Genomic DNA, 11015 nt, shown 5'->3' with positions numbered 1-11015 from the left:
TGATATGCACAAGTGAGAAGATGTTTTAGAGTTTGAACAAGCAGTTTTAAGAATTACAATTCTGATCTGCGTACCAAAACGACTGAGAAAAAAGTTATGTTCTACTGTGGTGCATAGCCTACACTATACTGTCAATGGGGAGGACAAAGAGGAGCAGTCCACAATTTTCATTCAAACTTTTTGAAGTCAGTGTTAGCACATTAACTATTTCTGTGGATCTATGGAACAGGTTGACAGTGGGGAAAATGACATGCTGCATACATTGCACATGCATCAACCATTCACTTTCACGTCTGTGTCTGACAGACTCGCTAGCTCACTGTTTTCAGCTGAGCTACCTTGTGGACGTTTCTCCACAGCCAGTAGGGCCAGGACTGGGGTCTGATCAGTTTTAGAATCTATGGTGCCTCGGATTTGGACCCTAGGGGCCACGGCAGCCATTTTTAAAAATGGCTGACAAATACGGATTTAGGTGAAAAGGGATTGAAACAATACAGTTACATATTTTACCATAAATCCATGTCATTCTTCACACATACTCATAAACAAGGCCCTAAAATATTCAAAATAATAAAAATGAAAAAATATATAAAATTTGGACCCTGGAATACCAAATGGTTGTTTATCATCTATGTTATAGGCCTATATTATTTAACGTTTTAAAACCTATATGTGTATTGTCCCTTGAAATGTGTAGGCTACTATTTTTTCCGTCCAGTGAAAAGGCAGGCTCGAACCTAGAACTTGCCGTAATGTGTCATTGATGCACGTGATGCGTTTCAGAAAGGGCAGGCTCGAACCTAGAACTTGTATGCGCTTCAAAGCACCTATAGCATACAGACAAGTCTGTCATAATAACAGAAGTAGGCTAACTTACTTCTACACTCTTTGACGGAGTCTAGGCTGGCTGGCAGATGTCCCATAGTGATAGTAAGCATTAGCCTACAACTACGCTGCATTCAAGCATCCAAAACGGAAAATAAAGACATCGCAAACAGCGACTCGTTCGTACTATGATTCGAACGTAGTTTACTATTACTATGTACATTAAATAATATGTAAAATCGTATTTTCACACGGAATCAGAACGGAAACAACACTTTACCATTTCCGTTTTAAATTACGTCATGCATTTCAGTTCCTTAAGTCAGGATGGCCGAGCGGTCTAAGGCGCTGCGTTCAGGTCGCAGTCTCCCCTGGAGGCGTGGGTTCGAATCCCACTTCTGACAATAACTTTTCACATCCGTTATTTTGAGGAATCTTAGGTCTACAACTGTGTGCGCATATTGCCTTAGCTCCTACCCCGATTATTGTCATATATATTTGCCTGGCTAAAAGCTAACAAATACAAGGGGTAGGCCTACTGGTGCACACATGGTAGGCTATAACATAGGACGGTCAACAATAAAGTAGGCCTAATCAAACTCTTTCAAGCATGCAATCTACCTTTAGCAAGCAAAATACAGTCTCTACTGAATGTCAAGTGCTACGTTCTCCCTATATCTAGGATGTTGTCTTAGTTATCATAGATAGCTACAATTTTTGTCTTTGTGGCTAATTGAGAGGATAGGCTACATTTTTTTTAAATATGAGGACAGTCACCCGCCTCCTCAAAATTAGCCCATTATTCACACGCATATACATAGTTAGAGACCGTGCCATAGGAACCATGCTTTATGATAAACACTATCAAGCACAGATAAAGTATTCACACAATATTCACTGTTAAAAAATCATACGGTTATGTGATAGCCTAGCCTACAGCCGATGCGGATAGCCTACTTCGTATTGAAATCATTTAACACCCCAAGGAAACGACTAGCATTTGGCAGTCATATAACGTTAGCTAGCAAACATCGGCCTACATGTAGCTAACTTTGACACTGTCTGGACAATCAAAACAAATATCCAAAATTACAGAGCAAAGTTAAAACAGAGGGAAACAAAAGTGTCTTACAGTTCATTCCATTACGCAGTAGTGCCATCTCCATTTCTTCAAGGCAGCAGTTGATGAAGTTGGACATTTCAAAAGTGTGTGTCAATGTGCATCGCGAGTGTTCAACTGGTAAGAGTCACTTGGAAGTCATGGTGTATAGGGATGTATCCCACATTTTTATTCAGCTGTCGTAGCTTACGATCTGAAATAATGCAGACATGAATGAAAAATTGTACAGCAATGCCTGTAATAAAAATCACACGTGAACTGAGTCAGGCATAAAAGGGAAACAAGTAAATTATGGCAAGGAAATATAGGCCTAAGTGAAGGTAGGCTGTTTTGTTAAAATATGCAGTGGTGTGTTTTCAGTATAGTGCTTCCAAAACTTTGCAACGCCACATGTGGATCTAGCCTACTGTTGAATAGGCTGTAAAACATGTCATGTTTTCTCACAGAGAGCACACTAGTAACATAGCCTACTGATTGTGAAGCGAACAGTAAAGGCATGAGGAAGGTGAGCAGCAGAACCTACTGTAAGGCAGGCCTGTGAGGCCTGTGTCCTCATAGACATAATATACATAGACGCCGCATTGGCTGCTGGAAACAAGAAATGCGGCCGCCATTTTGGACCGGTCATACTCCTCGTTGCGTTGCAGCAGAAGACACAAGATGACAGCACTGTGCAGCATGTTCCTTCTCAAATCGGGGACCATACTGGGGATTTACTTTTCACAAGTAAGATTTAACATAACCGTACTATTGGTTGTATTTTGTGAATAGAATATTACCAGAGAGCTGAGAAGGAGCAATCTGTGATATTACTGTATGAAAATCGTAGCCATCTATCGATAGCTAGGCTATGTTTACTCGGTGTTTACCCGGCTATGAACTGAGACTTGATAAGTCATATTCCATAACACTGACTTAGATTACAACTGACACAAGAAGGCTATTGTAGAAATAAATCATACTAGATTTGGCGGCCGATTTTACACAAGTGACATAGACTAGCCTATTGGGCAATCGCTAGCTAAGCACAGCTAAGTGTGTTGGTGTGTAGCCTGCTGTGTAGTGTGTAGCCTCACTATTTCCTGAATAAAGTAACTTTTCAATAGCTCAACTTCTTTATTTATCAAGTAGCTTAGCCAGACAAGCTACACTTTTCTTGTCATGTGAAATTAGCACAATTTAAAGTAGCTTCCTATGTAGTGAACTAGCCTACTGCTGTGTTTGTGTTAGGCTACTAATACATTTGACTGGGTTGTAGTTTTGTGTAGTGTTTTATTCATGGCAGAGTAACTGATAGTTTAGCTCACTAAAATTTCGAAGTAGCTTGCCCAACACTGTATTATTCACATGTCATTTACCCTAACAAGAATAAGATGCCTCTCAAATTCCTTTTCATTCATTTATTTATTATTTTGTATCTCTCCAGAACAACTGCCTTGTTCAAGAAGACTGTGAATGAACTGAACGGTCTCCTCACACCCTGGAACTGAGGAAGGTGCTCTTCATTGCAGTACTGCAGGGCATCTGCTACACTGTGACTGAATGTTTGATTTATGAGCTCCACCTTCATCACCTGCATTCGCCACTCTGTGTCCTATTTTCCCATCGTCTGGTTGACTCAGTCCTCTTTTATGGAGTTTACCCAGTTTACTATGCCATCTTATTTGCCCACCTGCTGTCTGAAGCACTTTTGTTCTCAGCCAAAGTGTACCCAAGCAATTTTAGCAAGGTGGGAACATACAAAATGACATGCACCAGTTGTCGAAATCATAGAACCAACTGCATGACGGTAACTCTGTCTTACTGAGCCTGTGAAGACACACTCCCTGATTCTTTACTGATTGCAATGAACGGGTTGATCTTAGCAGTTTCTAAAATGTTTCTTAATTCCTTTTTATTTCATCTCTTCATTGGGGCTGGAACCTTTCTGTGAACTGTAAATAACAGATGCTGTTGATGAACCCATTGACACTGTACAAGTGACAAGTCACCTTTTTGTCTTGAATTGATGAACTGTTACACTTACTATGCCAAACCTACGTCTGTTTTTTAAGGATCAGAAACAAACCTACAAACTTGCACTTTACAATATTTATGGAACTTGTCTAACAAATGCTGTTGATATTGAACCCAGTTACTCCATTTCCTTTATGCCACACCAATGTCTGTTCATCACTTTATTTTTGATGGCACTGAACTGAAGATGTTAATGGATTTTTTTCTGTAAATTTAACTCATTAAAACTTGTATCAAACCAGTTTTTGTCTATGCTGTCAAACGTGGATTAGTTATGTTCCCAGTTTTTATATTGGATGTCATCACTTTATAATATATCATATATCAGAATATTCTATTACTGTTAAGCCCACTATGAATATTAAAATACACACAACCATGTTTCCTGTATCATACAGCTTTTCTACTGGGAGGTTTACAACTTATTCTGAGTCAATTTACCCAAGTTTGTCACTAAACCACATAGGCCTACTTGGAATACCCCTCAGATGTCTGAATGGCACTGATCTCACTTAAATGTTTATGGAACCTTTCTGTGGACTGTGAATAATGCTGTTGATGGAACTTTTCTGTCAACTGTGAACTATATTTAACTCATTAAATTTGTATCAAACTAGTTTTGTCTATGCTGTCAAACATGGATTATGTTCCCAGTTTTGATATCGGACGTCAGGTCACTTTATATCATATATCAGAATATTCTATCACTGTTAAACCCACTATGAATATTAAAATACGCTAAATCATGTTTCCTGTATCATAGCTACATGTATGACCTTTGCAGCAAAAAAAAAACGCGTGAGAATCTGTTCGGTATTCAGTGAGATATGATTAATTAAGTGCGCTGACAGCTCATCTCACCGGCCAAACAGATTACACTGAGTGGAGTGGATGACCGGTCCAAGATGGCGGCTCCAAATCTCGTCAGCGCTAGTAAGGAGTAGCGGTCGATGCGGCGTCTATGTATATTATGTCTATGTGTGTCCTCCCCACTGATGCTCTGCATGAAGGATGGTAAAGCTCTGCAGTTCACAAGTTCTAGCCATCATTGTAGGCCCTAAGTAAATTTATAAGGACATTTATTGAAGTTCTTTATACTTTGGAACTGAGTTTGTTTTTGCAGGATTGCTTGAATTGGGCTACACTAGGGATGGGCAGTATTTATGATAATGTATTTAAAATACATATTTCAAATACAAAATAGTAGGCTATTTTGTCATTTGCATTTTATCGGGTTGAAGAAAATGGCTGCACATTTTGTGTCAACTACTTTATAGGTGTGTATTTTTGTAGTTTAAAAATAGTGGCAAATATTTTTGGTAAAAAGAAATGGTGGCACCGAGGCCTAAAACAATCCTTTGGTGATGTGATGACATCATGAAAGTGCAAAACAATGAATGTAGCCTCTTATTAGTGCTGAGTAATTTGCCCAGGGCACACTTCCCCGAAAGCTTCTTAAGCCTAAGAGCGTCGTAAAGTCCCTCTTACGAACGTCTTAAGATTTGCCGACTGTTTCCCGAAACCATCGTATCTTAAGAGCGTCGTGAAAACACTCGTAGATCTCACGAGTGCTCCAGAGTACTTCGTTACCGGCTAAGAGCGTCTTAACAGTACTTCTCACTGAGGTCACCAACAGGACATACAGAGGAATTACAACTTAGAATACATAATCCATTTTACGTTCCCATTCTTTATTGTGTTTACCTGTGATGAATCAGATGTTAGCGTGCAAAATAGCCTACATTTAATGGGCATAATAATGTGATGAAAAGCGGACAAAAATGCAATCAAGTTATGAAACGAGACGTTGCCAGAATAGTTTGACATTATCTTTGCTACGTGAATATTTTATTAGGCCTATGAGGTAAAAAGCAGAGAAAGCAACATTTGGTTTAGTCTGTAGCCTACTGCATCAAAATCTAAGCCTATACATTTCCTCTCTTTCTTACTCGACTTCTTTCTTATCGTCAAACGTGTTCTTAAGTGGCACCGCGAAAAATTATTGCATGGTGCAACAATCTAATCTTAAAATAATTACAATTATTTATGTCTCTGTGTGGTATATAACCTACTTGGGATGCTTACATGCAGATGTCAAAGTGTTTCTATTTTCGTATTGATGTGAATTAATGTGTAGATCCGAAGTTTAAATGGTAGGCCTATAGCTGTGACGTGCAGTCACCTGACATCACCAAATCAGAGGATATTTCAGAACTATTAACGTGGACAGCTCCCCTTAGAGCATCTTAAGAGCAGTGCATGCGCGTTCACGATACGAGCATGTTGGGGAAACAGTCGGAAAAACAAAACGAACGATCGTAAGATGAATCGTAGAAAACCCTCTTAAGAGCGTGTCTCCGTCGTTATCGGGGAAGTGGGCCCAGGCCTATTCACACCAAGAGCGATAATGATAACGATAACTATAACCATAACGATAAAAGCGTTCACACTGAACAACGATAAACAAAGTCTATCCTTGTGTTAATGAATGTGACGGTTAAAATTCAATGGGTTCTGATTGGCTATTAGCTTTTTATCGTTCTGAAATCGTTTTTTATCGTTCTTGCCCTTAGCTCAAAAAGTTGCATGTGTCACCTAAATCAATATCAAGCATTATACAACATTATACAGATCCATTTAAACTATTTATACATTTCTGATTGGGCAAGAGGCATTCCATGACTCATCACGAGTGGCGATCCCTGGATAGAACTGGGTTGCTTTAAGCCCACATTCTGTGGCTTTCAAATAGGTTCAGTGTTTAGTTTGTAGGCCTATCGCTTGAAAAGTTCAGTTGGCTGAGATGTAACAGGCAGGTCAGCAGAATTGATCTGTTGACTGTTTGCAGATTTATGGCATGTCTTGTAGGCGGAGAAAAGCTGTTGCTCTCAAACACTGTGCACTTACTGAAGAAGGAATAGATTAAACAGACAGATAGAAGGTTTGCAAAGTGATTTCACGCTCCCTTTAAAGATTATTTTTAGTATTTTGAAAAAACAAAAATACAGTATTTTATTTTGATATTGCGTGGTTACTGTATTTAGTTTATATTAAAATAAATGTTGATGTTTCTTAGCACATCCCTGGGCTACACACCTTGTTTACTGATAACTCCATTATTATAATTTTCTCAAATAACTTTTGTTTCAAGCTACTTTAAAAAACAGTTATACACTCAATGCATGGATTGGTTATTGTACTGAATGGGTTTGTTACAATGCCTTCTCTGATCTAGATTTTTTTTTTTGCTGAGACATGTTAAAAACTGACAGATCCAGGGCATGCAGGGATCTGGATGTCACATCTCATAGCTAATCCAGGGCACCCCATAAACTTGGTAGAGGCAATTAAAGACTACTGGTAATAGGATTTGTGAGTCTGCAAAGACAGTTCTTGCATTACCCGTCTGGTTTACAGGGACAATCACACCAAGAAGATCCTGACTTGCAAATTTAAATTCCTTTTCTGCCTATTCTTGCCCCCCTTTTGTTATGGTGCTTCTCTTACACGCTCATCTGCAGTGTAAAGCAAATCTTGTCAAACATGCAGATGTGCTTGTATTGGTTCTGTTTGTTGTTGAAGGCACAGCTTTTGCGCACAATAGGAAAATTATAAATTCCATGGATGTGATAGAGCTGCATGGATTTGGATCAGAATGTAAAAATAGCACACCTATGCCAGCTTTAAGTTCTTACAACAGCGGAGCCTTATCTTGTGCAGGCCAACATGCATTGTACATCACCATAAAGCAGATTTGTTCCAGGAACACAATATTGTTGTTCGCCTTATGAGTTAGGTCAGTGTTTCCCAGAGAATTGAATTCCATTTGTGGTGGTTGGTTTGCAGAAATTAACTTGAATGCAACAGTTTTTAACAATTAGCACAGTGTGGTTATGATGCTAACCAGATTTAAGCACAATTTAGTACAACCTAGAAAATCACTATGTGGTGGTCAATGTTGATATTGTGATGGGCCGCCACAAATAAGTAAATGTATGGGAAACACTGTAGGTTGTGCAAAGGGTTGGCCTTATTGTTGTTTAACATGATATCCAAAGGACTTGAAGTGATGTGTGATGGGATGTTGTGCCAAATGCTACAAACTTACATATTAACTGTAAAAATTAACTGCAGTTCTCAGGAATTAAGATCATATGGTATGCCAGAAATGTTCAAATTGTGTCAGTGACATAAAAAGCATGGGATGGCAAAAAAAAAAAACATGTCAACATCTGTTTGTTGGACTTAAGTGCAAAGTTTTTGTGAGTGTCTAAAATATCCTCCTGTAAAAAAAGGATATTTGGACCTTAAGAACACATACATAACCACAACCTCCTCCATACATCATCCCATCAGCAGTCCAAGCACCCTGATATTATTGCTCTATGATATTGTATAAGTCATCGCTAAACACCTTAAACATACTCAACCTTCAAGTGGAGCTGTACAGTTCTGGCAAGGAAGGCGACCGCTTGTGGCGGAGAGGGTTCTACTGTAATCAGCTCTGACATGGCAGTGGGGGAGGGAGCAGTTAAGCTGGAGCTTCAGCAACACAGTTGCTCACATGTGGGCAGCAGGCATTCGGGCTCCTGCTGGGAGGGTGGCCTCATGCAGCCAACGGTCACTTGCTCTGGCTGGGCTTGGTCACTGCACGGCTCTGCTGTGCTGTGCTGCTGTGTTCTGTTTTGGTTGCATGCTTTTTCTTGCTGCTTTGCTCAGTAGATCATTAGTCATTGTGAAGGCGTTCCTCAGCAGGAAGGCCTGTCCACACACACACACACACACACACACACACACACACACTGTCTGCCAGGCACCTGTTATGTTACCATCCCATAATACATAGTCAATGAATTTAAAGGATGGCACAACTTGTATTTGCGATATTGTATTACAGAATGCATGATACAGAGCTGAAAGCCGAAAGTCTGATGTATGATGCAAGACACTATGATATTAAATTGCATAAAATTGGCAATAACTAACATTCTCTTTATAACCAAGTTTCACTTTTTCCGTTCTGCTTAGTCAAGACCGTAGTGCCCCTCGGGTGTGTTCGGGTCGTCTATTGTGCACCAGGCGGCACCCTACTGTGTTCTTTCTCTCGGTTTCCTCTTTGCCCCAGCGGGGATGGTGCTCTGTGAGTATACGCAACTATCTCAAGGGGAGGGGGGCTCCACTCCCTTCTCCTCCCCCAGTATTCCCCCTCAGGGGGGGAGAGGCGGAGGAGTGGGTGGGTTAGGTGACGTCATCTGTAGTTTGTCTGACTCAGGCAGACGGGACAGGGCAGCGGGTTAAGTATGTATGTGTGTGTGTGTGTGTGTGTGTGTGTGTGTGTGTGTGTGTGTGTGTGTGTGTGTGTGTGTATGGGGGTCTTATGACTCATGGAGAAAAAACTAGTCAGCCCAGTTGGCTTACTCATCCTTATGACACATGAGTTTTCTCTCTCGTTCTCTTGATCTTACCCATTTGCATTCTCTCTATATACCTTATACGACTGTGTGTGTATAGTGAATGAAAGTGTAGCTGCTTTCAGACATAGGTGTAAGTCTACATGTTTTGTGGATGTCAAGCGGTTGGGCCGTATATCTGAACAACATAACCGGACATTTGGAACTCCGAACTTAGCCGGCAGTTCTACTGCTCCCCTCCTAGTATTTCTGACGGGCATTAAATGAGTCTGAACGAAGCAAAGAACATGTGGAGATTCTATTCATGTGTGTGTTCAACCACATTCAAACTGTTCAACCACGCGGAGATTCTGTTCATGTGCGTCGGTGTCGTTCACACATAATGTCCGCAGTATCATATCTGAATCACCCAAAGGGTTGGACCTCTGTTTGACAAAAAAATGCATATACTATGGAGGACATGTCTGAAAGTAGCTTGTGTCTAAGCGTGTGTTTGAGAGAGAGAGAGAGAGAGAGAGAGAGAGAGAGAGAGTGCGTGCGTGCGTGCGTGCCCTAATGGCCTACGTGTTTGTGAGGGAAGGGGTTCCCTAGTGAGTAAGCATACCTGATTTACCAGAACTCCGCCTGATCGGAAAAAAGGAGCTCCCGGCTGCAGCTCCAAGATAAGGGAGACACCAGGAAGTCTTGCGGAGCATTTACGTCTTAGTCAGACATCAGCAAAAACAAGACGCATTCATGTGCCCACAGTGAAAAAAATAAATACGGTGTGTGACTGCCTCTGTCACTCTGGCTGATTCTCATGGGCATTAGGCCAGCATTTGAGCAAAGAAGTAATCAGACATTGAGAAATATACAGTCGTGGCCAAATTTGCTTGTGTATTTACAGTTTGTTGAAAAAACGCTTAATTTCTTCCTGAAAAGAAATAAAGCAATTTTCTCATAGCTGCATGCCTTTTGGTATAATAGAGTAAAGAAAAGGAAGTTTGAAAATAGATCATTATTGTTTATTTTACAAAGACATTATAGAAATGGCCATGGCAAATTTGTTGATAAATTATTGGACTATACTGGTTTCCAGCTCGCAGTTTCATCTTAATTAGTATCACAAGTCTTGTTTACATTAAACATGAAATGAATAATGGCACATACTTTGGTCAGTTTCAAATTATTTCAGAGAAAATAATTGGGTAATTCTATTTTTATAAAAGTGTATCTACAAATTTGGCCTTGATTATCCTGGAAGAGTTTTCTCCCATCATTTGAGCAATTTTTCTCACTGAAACAAACTTCAATCTCTTCAACCTCATCAAGCTGCCAACACCATCTTGTCTGAGGTTCACCATTGGTTTACTTAACCCAGTTGGAGAGGTAAGCAGAGCCATACTGGATTCATTGGGATTACTGTTAAATAAGATGGTCATTAATCGTTAAGTATGAGAGCCATCCAGTCAAAGCTCTTAAGACCAAGTTAGCTCTTCTGCCATACCTCCTACCTCCTCTGACTACCTCTACCTGGGATATCACACCTGTCAGTTTTCCCTTTGTAATTGCTTTTCTATTCTGCTTGGTATTTCCCTCCATAAATACCATATTTACAAATCATCAAGTGTTATTTCATGTTTGACCACTGTTATCATAGAACA

The 11015-nt window shown here is 40.1% G+C and overlaps 1 non-coding gene across 1 annotated transcript; it reads left to right on the top strand.

Moving 5' to 3' along the window:
• The first annotated feature begins 1146 nt into the window (after window positions 1-1146).
• Window positions 1147-1229, top strand: trnal-cag. The gene has a single exon. It is a non-coding gene; the product is annotated as a tRNA-Leu (tRNA).
• The last annotated feature ends 9786 nt before the right edge of the window (window positions 1230-11015 follow it).

This window comes from Alosa alosa, chromosome 8 (assembly GCF_017589495.1).
Source record: "Alosa alosa isolate M-15738 ecotype Scorff River chromosome 8, AALO_Geno_1.1, whole genome shotgun sequence".
In the NCBI taxonomy this organism is placed as follows: domain Eukaryota; kingdom Metazoa; phylum Chordata; class Actinopteri; order Clupeiformes; family Clupeidae; genus Alosa; species Alosa alosa.
This window is presented reverse-complemented; position numbering and strand designations above follow the sequence as displayed.